The sequence below is a fragment of the Saccopteryx bilineata genome, chromosome 1 (genome assembly GCF_036850765.1).
Source record: "Saccopteryx bilineata isolate mSacBil1 chromosome 1, mSacBil1_pri_phased_curated, whole genome shotgun sequence".
Taxonomy (NCBI): Eukaryota; Metazoa; Chordata; class Mammalia; order Chiroptera; family Emballonuridae; genus Saccopteryx; species Saccopteryx bilineata.
Genome location: NC_089490.1, coordinates 285,301,819 through 285,309,008, shown reverse-complemented (window position 1 = coordinate 285,309,008; position 7,190 = coordinate 285,301,819). Strand labels below are relative to the sequence as shown.

Below are 7,190 nucleotides of genomic sequence, written 5' to 3'. Positions count from 1 at the left end.
AAAGAAAAAAGAAAGAACCATTTCAGGAAATTAGAAAACTCTGAAACATCAACAAATTACTGGTATAAAATTGAGGGATAAATATTTGAGGATATAAATGAAAAAATAATTAAATTAATACAAATTAAATTCTATTATGGGAATATAAAAATTTCAAAGTGTTCATTTACTATTAGAGAGAATATGTTTTATTTATACTTCTAGAAAGTTGAATAACCTCAAATGATTAAACTCTTATGTTATACTTCTATTAAATATTCATCTAATGACACTGATTATTCCATCCCTGCCCTTTTTAATTCTTGTCTTTTCTTCTGTTTTATATAAATAAATTGCTTCTGATATATTGAAAATCAAGTGTCTTTTTTTATTGTTGACTGACAGCTCTTATGATAAACATTGTAGCAAAAAATAAAAAAATAAAAAAAATCCCCTGCTCCAGTAACTAATACATGTGCTGTGTGGCAGCTACTCCTGGCAGGATCTTCCAATTCTTCAACTGCCCAGAGTGGGAGAAAGAGTGAAAAAACTCCCAGTAATCTAGCCAGGCTCTAGAGGACAAACTCTTCCAGAGGATAAGCTTTTCCAGGATCTCACATATAGGAAGGTATGGAGGACAATTTCTGGGAATCATCTCTAAAGGAAGAAAGAACTGGCCTATAGCAAAGACAAGACAAGGAGACCAAGGCATTGCCTCAGGTTAAGTCTGATTCACAGGAAGGCACCGGGGCAATATGACTGAGCTCTCAGTCACCATTGTGCCTACCTGCTGTTTCCATTCTCACATAAGACAGTTTCCTATGTGCAAATCATTCCCAGCAGGACTTAATCAGAAACACACTTCCTTCCCTTTCTCTTCCAATTTTCTGACCTAATCTTACTCACTGGATGCCTCTTTCCTTTAAACATAATGTTAATTCTATTTCAGGGCCTCCATTTACTTCTTTGCTTCTGTTCTTTGGTTGGATATACCTAAATCCATTCAAAAATATTTTCAAAATTATAAATCTTGGGGATAGATGTTTAGAGACTATTGGTCCCTTTTCCTCAATAATAGATAGGAATTTAGAATACCTGATCTGCTGTGAGCTTAGGAGAAGCCCAAGTAGAGGACAAACAGGTGGATCCAAAGGGCCCCAAGTATTTGTCTACCTTCCTAGAGGAGTGAGCAAAAGTAGGTTTAGAGTTGTAATTATGCAAAACACAGAGTTTATTCTTGTATTATTTATTAATTATTGTATTTTTTCATACAAAAAACTGTAAACCTCCTTTTGTCTCATCCTGTATGATCTGCTAGCCTTGATTCTAAATCCCAAGGGCTATTCAAAATTATTTTCTTGGCCCTGGCCGGTTGGCTCAGTGGTGGAGTGTCGGCCTGGCATGCAGAAGTCCCAGGTTCGATTCCCGGCCAGGGCACACAGGAGAAGCGCCCATTTGCTTCTCCACCCCTACGCCGTGCTTTCCTCTCTGTCTCTCTCTTCCCCTCCCGCAGCCAAGGCTCCATTGGAGCAAAGATGGCCCGGGCGCTGGGGATGGCTCTTTGGCCTCTGCCCCAGGCGCTAGAGTGGCTCTGGTCGCAACAGAGCGATGCCCCAGAGGGGCAGAGCATTGCCCCCCGGTGGGCAGATTGTCGCCCTTGGTGGGCGTGCCAGGTGGATCCCCGTCCGGCACATGTGGGAGTCTGTCTGACTGTCTCTCCCCATTTCCAGCTTCAGAAAAATACAAAAAAAAAAATTATTTTCTAACTTTGTTTCTAAATTAAAAAATAAATAAATAAATTTTTAGTAGGTAAAAGAGAGAGAAAAACTTGCTTTTGTTAAGTGTTTCATTCAATTTTATAAATTTATTAGAATGCCTGAGAAGAGTGTGCACAAACACCAAATGCACTTTTTAGATTTTTATAAAGCATTAATGTGATACAACTTGACACAATAATAGACTATTAAACTCTACAGTAATAAAGTATTAAACTCTTGCCTGACCAGGTGGTCGCACAGTGGATAAAGCATCGGACTGGGATGCGGAAGGACCCAGGTTTGAGACCCCGAAGTCGCCAGCTTGAGCACAGGCTCATCTGAGTTTAGCAAAGCTCACCAGCTTGGACCCAAGGTCGCTGGCTCGAGCAAGGGGTTACTTGGCCTGCTGAAGGCCCATGGTTAAGGCACATATGAGAAAGCAATCAATGAACAACTAAGGTGTCGCAAAGAGAAACTGATGGTTGATGCTTCTCATCTCTCTCCGTTCCTGTCTGTCCCTATCTGTCCCTCTCTCTGACTCTCTCTCTGTCTCTGTAAAAAATAAATAAATAAAGTATTAAACTCTTATATCATAATTTAATTGCACTGCTCATAAAAATTAGGGCATCAGGGAACATGCAGATACTCCAGGACTTTCAGCCTTTTGTATAGTGCATTCTCACCAATGAAATAAAAGTTAGTTTTGTATCTCATTTGCATAATCAAACAACTTTCTTTGACTTGTCCTTTGCTTTTTTGATGTTCTTGTTTAGTAAAAAAAAATAAAATGCTTCTTTTCTTATCACTTCATATTCATTTTGAAATATCCCCTAATTTTTGTAAGCAGTTAGCATTAAAATAGCTAAAAAAGAGTGTTTATTTATTTATTTATTTACTTGAAGAAAGTACGGATTTATTGTCAAAACAAATAAGAGATACGAGCATAACAGAAAACACAAATAAACTATATAATTAATAGATTCAGTATAAAAGCAATACTGGCTTTTAATACAAGAAAGAGAAAATATTTAGTGATACTTCATAGTGAGGATGTGTAGCTTTTTAAAGATTTCAATCTTTTAGCGCTTCTGACTAAATACTTAACCTGTCACTAGAAATAGAGAAAATTAAACTTTATGGTTAGGTTTATGTGAATTTAAGATGTATATTATTATGCAAGTTTTATGAGGTACAGGAAAAACTTTGAGTGTTTAAATTTGTTTTAAATTATTCTTAAAGAATTGAAAATCATCTTAATTTTCATAGACTGAAATCCCTAAAGAATTGTATATGAACTCAAAAATTTTACTTAACTTAAACTCAACAAGATTAGCTTTCAAAGCATTATGATTTGATTTAATGATGTCATGAAATTTGGTGTGTGTGTGCGTGTATGTGTGTGTGTGTTCATGTGTGCATATATACTAAAAGTACTTTCTCACCCTTTTTCTAAATGTATAAAATTTAATTTATTTGCATTCCTCATATTTAAATGATATATTAATGAAAAATTAAAATATATTACTGTAGAGATTGCTTAAATGTGTTTTTACCTAATGATGCCATAATTACACAGATGTGCTGGGATGATGGGTGATCAATTATGCTTAATTAACACAGAAATATGGAGAATATGTATGTTAACTACACTCATGAATAAAGTGTTTATGATAAAATATTCATGATAGCATATATGTATTTAAAAAAATATTTTGTGAGCAAATTTATTTTATCTATCTAATGGTAGTGACACCAAACATTGAAATGGGATACAAGTGAACTCTGACCCGCCTTATTCCGTATGCTAATCACAGGTCCTAATTATATACATCAGTCTCTGGCCCAAACTCTATTGCATCATGATTTAGTTGTAGCTTTATAAGATTAAAATAGCTGGCCCTGGCCGGTTGGCTCAGCGGTAGAGCGTCGGCCTAGCATGCGGAGGACCCGGGTTCGATTCCCGGCCAGGGCACACAGGAGAAGCGCCCATTTGCTTCTCCACCCCTCTGCCACGCTTTCCTCTCTGTCTCTCTCTTCCCCTCCCGCAGCCAAGGCTCCATTGGAGCAAAGATGGCCCGGGCGCTGGGGATGGCTCTGTGGCCTCTGCCTCAGGTGCTAGAGTGGCTCTGGTCGCAACATGGCGACGCCCAGGATGGGCAGAGCATCGCCCCCTGGTGGGCAGAGCGTCGCCCCTGGTGGGCGTGCCGGGTGGATCCCGGTCGGGCGCATGTGGGAGTCTGACTGTCTCTCCCTGTTTCCAGCTTCAGAAAAATGAAAGAAAAAAAATAGCTAACAAAGAGTGTCTTTATTTATTTATTTGGCAAAAGTAGTGCAGATTTTTGTTGTCAAAACAAGTAAGAAACACCAGCATAACAGAAGACACAAATACATTAATTGATGTCATCGTTGAGACTCCAGAGCCTCTCTGTGGAAAGGTCAGCCCAAGTAGGATGTAGACACGATCCTTCCCAAGCTGGAACAGCCAGGCTTTGGGACAATGCTCAGGGCAACACGTCCACAGCAGGGAGAGACGACCGGTGGTGCCTCGCTGGTTCCTTTCTTCAGTGAGCTATGTTTATACAGGTAGGAGCCTCATTTGGGGGAAATGATTGCGTATAGAACATTTTTTATCCCATCCCCTCTTAGAAAACGTTTCAGACCCCGGTGACACTTGTTTCACCTGAATTTCCTGACTGTAGTCTATGTATAGTAACCATCATATTTACTTGTTTTGTGTGTGACAGAGACAGAGAAAGATAGACAAGCAGGAAAGGAGAGAGGTAAGAAACATCAATTCTTTGTTGTGGCACCTTAGGTGTTCATTGATTGCTTTCTCATATGTGCCTTGATGGGGGAGGGGGAACTACAGCAGACCAAGCCACTTCTTTTTTTTTTTTTTTTTTTTTTTTGTATTTTTCTGAAGTTGGAAATGGGTAGGCAGTCAGACAGACTCCTGCATGCGCCTGACCGGGATCCACCCGGCATGCCCACCGAGGGGCAATGCTCTGCCATCTGGGGCGTCACTCTATTGCAACCAGAGTCATTCTAGTGCCTGAGGCAGAGGCCACAGAGCCATCCTCAGCGCCTGGGTAAACTTTGCTCCAATGGAGCCTTGGCTGTGGGAGGGGAAGAGAGAGACAGAGAGGAAGGAGAGGGGGATGGGTGGAGAAGCAGATGGGCGCTTCTCCTATGTGCCCTGGCCGGGAATTGAACCCGGGACTCCTGCACGCCAGGCCGATGCTCTACCACTGAGCCAACCAGCCAGAGCCAAGTCACTTCTTGCTCAAGCCAGTGACCTTAGGCTCAGGCTGGTAAGCCCTGCTCAAACCAGATGAGCCCACCCTCAAGCCGTGACCTCAGGGTTTCGAACCTGGGTCCTCCACGCCCCTGTCTGATGCTCTATCCACTGTGCAACCACCTGGTCAAGCCCATCACATTTACTTTTTTTTTTAAGAAAGAATTTTTTTTAATTTTTATTTTATTTATTCATTTTAGAGAGGAGAGAGAGAGGGGGAGAGAGAGAGAGAGAGAGAGAGAGAGACAGGGGGAGGAGCTGGAAGCATCAACTCCCATATGTGCCTTGACCAGGCAAGTCCAGGGTTTCGGATCGGCAACCTCAGCATTTCCAGGTTGACGCTTTATCCACTGCGCCACCACAGGTCAAGCCCCATAACATTTACTTTTAAAAGCTTAATTTAACATCCACTCATTTATATCAAAGCAGTAGGCTGAACTTTCTCCCTTAGAAAGTTTCCCACAGAACTGCAGTTCATCAATCTCACTTTAACGTGCAACAAAAGAGATGCAAAACTTATATTTGCTGACACATGAAAGAGAAGCACTGCCCAGAAAACCTGGCAGGAGGTCCCGCGATGAGAACCGGCTCTGCCCAACAGTGAGGGCTATGGCCTTCGCGCCTGAGGAGGGTCTCTGCAGAGTCTGGCTCTCCTTTGTGCCCAGATCTCAAACAGAACACAGCCCCCCTCACTGGCAAGGCGGGTGCACACAGCACCTGCAGTGAAGAGGGTTGGAGGCTAGTCCACGGTACCTCTATGCCAGGACTTGTCCATGCTCATGCTGGCGGTGGTAAAGGCATCAAGAAGCCTCGGTTTGGGAACAGCACATCTACCTAGTAAGCAATGATCAAGTCTTTGTCTAGGCTAAATGATGTAAAAATATGCAATGAGTCCCCCATACACCTGAGATTATTTAGTCTAACTTTAAATAAAAGCAATACAAATGGCTTCTTCCACACGAAGACAAGCTTTGCATTAATGTTTCTCAAAAAAAATTGTCTTCATTCTAACCTCAGTTTAAAAAGTTAAAAATAAATTTCCTATGTCAGAGTCTACATAATAGGAAAGTGGAAACAAGACACTCTACCAAGAGTCATTGCAAGAAAAAGATCTAGAAGCCGGTGGGTGGGAGCACACTCAAGTCACAGGGTTTGAGATTACAGGTCTATGGTAGTTGTTTCTTCTCTTCAATCACTGTGCTTTATCCAGGGTGGCATGAAGGCTGAAGGATTTTCAGCCATTGGGTCAGTTCCACTGAAGAAGGCTCTGGGCTCCTCTGTAAGGCTGGGTGGAAAAGCATCCCAAATCAGACTTCTGCAGAGAGCTTGGTCCAAAGAGACTCCATTTATCTGCCAAGTTTATCTTTATCCCCACTTCCAGAATCTATGTGCTAAGATTTGGCCCAGGTAAGGCTGTGGAAGAGGCCCAGAAGGGAGCCAGCTTCTCGGCTCGTGCTTAGGGGAAGAGAGGGGGGATGCTGTGGGGTGGTGGACTGGGCCAGATCGGCTGCTTCTCTTCTCTCATTATCTCTCCGCTCGGTAGTTTTAGTTTGTGGAGTGCTTCTACCACTTGAAGGTACTTGGTCCCCTCAGTGATAAGATCTTTGTGGGGTATGTAGCCAGCATTTCTCAGTGCTGCCTGTTGTTTAAAATGCGGAGAGCCATCCTGGGCCTGTTTTATGATCAGTGAATTCATGATGACGTGTGAGATTAGCCTTCACCACAGGGACCTTGTCCACACTGTCATTGGCCAGTGGCAGGGTCATGGCAGGGGAGAAGACGCCTCTCTTTCCCACATTTTGGCAAGGTGCTGATATTTGGGCTCTGCAATCACTGGTTTCCAGAGGATGCTGCCGATGTCCCATGGTGGAGGAGTTCTGGGCATAAGGTCCTACAGGGCATCATCAGAGTTGAGTGCCCAATGGTACAGCCCGGTGGCCAGGGAAATCTTGCCTAGAGGCCCATTAGGCTCAAGAGCAGGCACTTCTGATTGTTTCAAAGGCACAGAAAGACTGGGATCCAGGAGCTTTTTCTGTATAGATTTTAAAGCTGTGTCCCTGCCACCAAAGTGAGATGATGTGAGTATTACACTGACATAGATATTAATGAGGAAGATTGACCAGCTACTACAAGTTAGCTAAGTAGCTTAGGAAGAGTCC

General features: G+C 42.4%; 1 pseudogene; it reads right to left on the bottom strand.

Annotated features, from left to right (window-relative positions):
* Positions 1-6,143: 6,143 nt before the first annotated feature.
* On the bottom strand, positions 6,144-6,797 carry LOC136320425 (putative monooxygenase p33MONOX pseudogene; annotated as a pseudogene).
* Between the last annotated feature and the right edge of the window lie 393 nt (positions 6,798-7,190).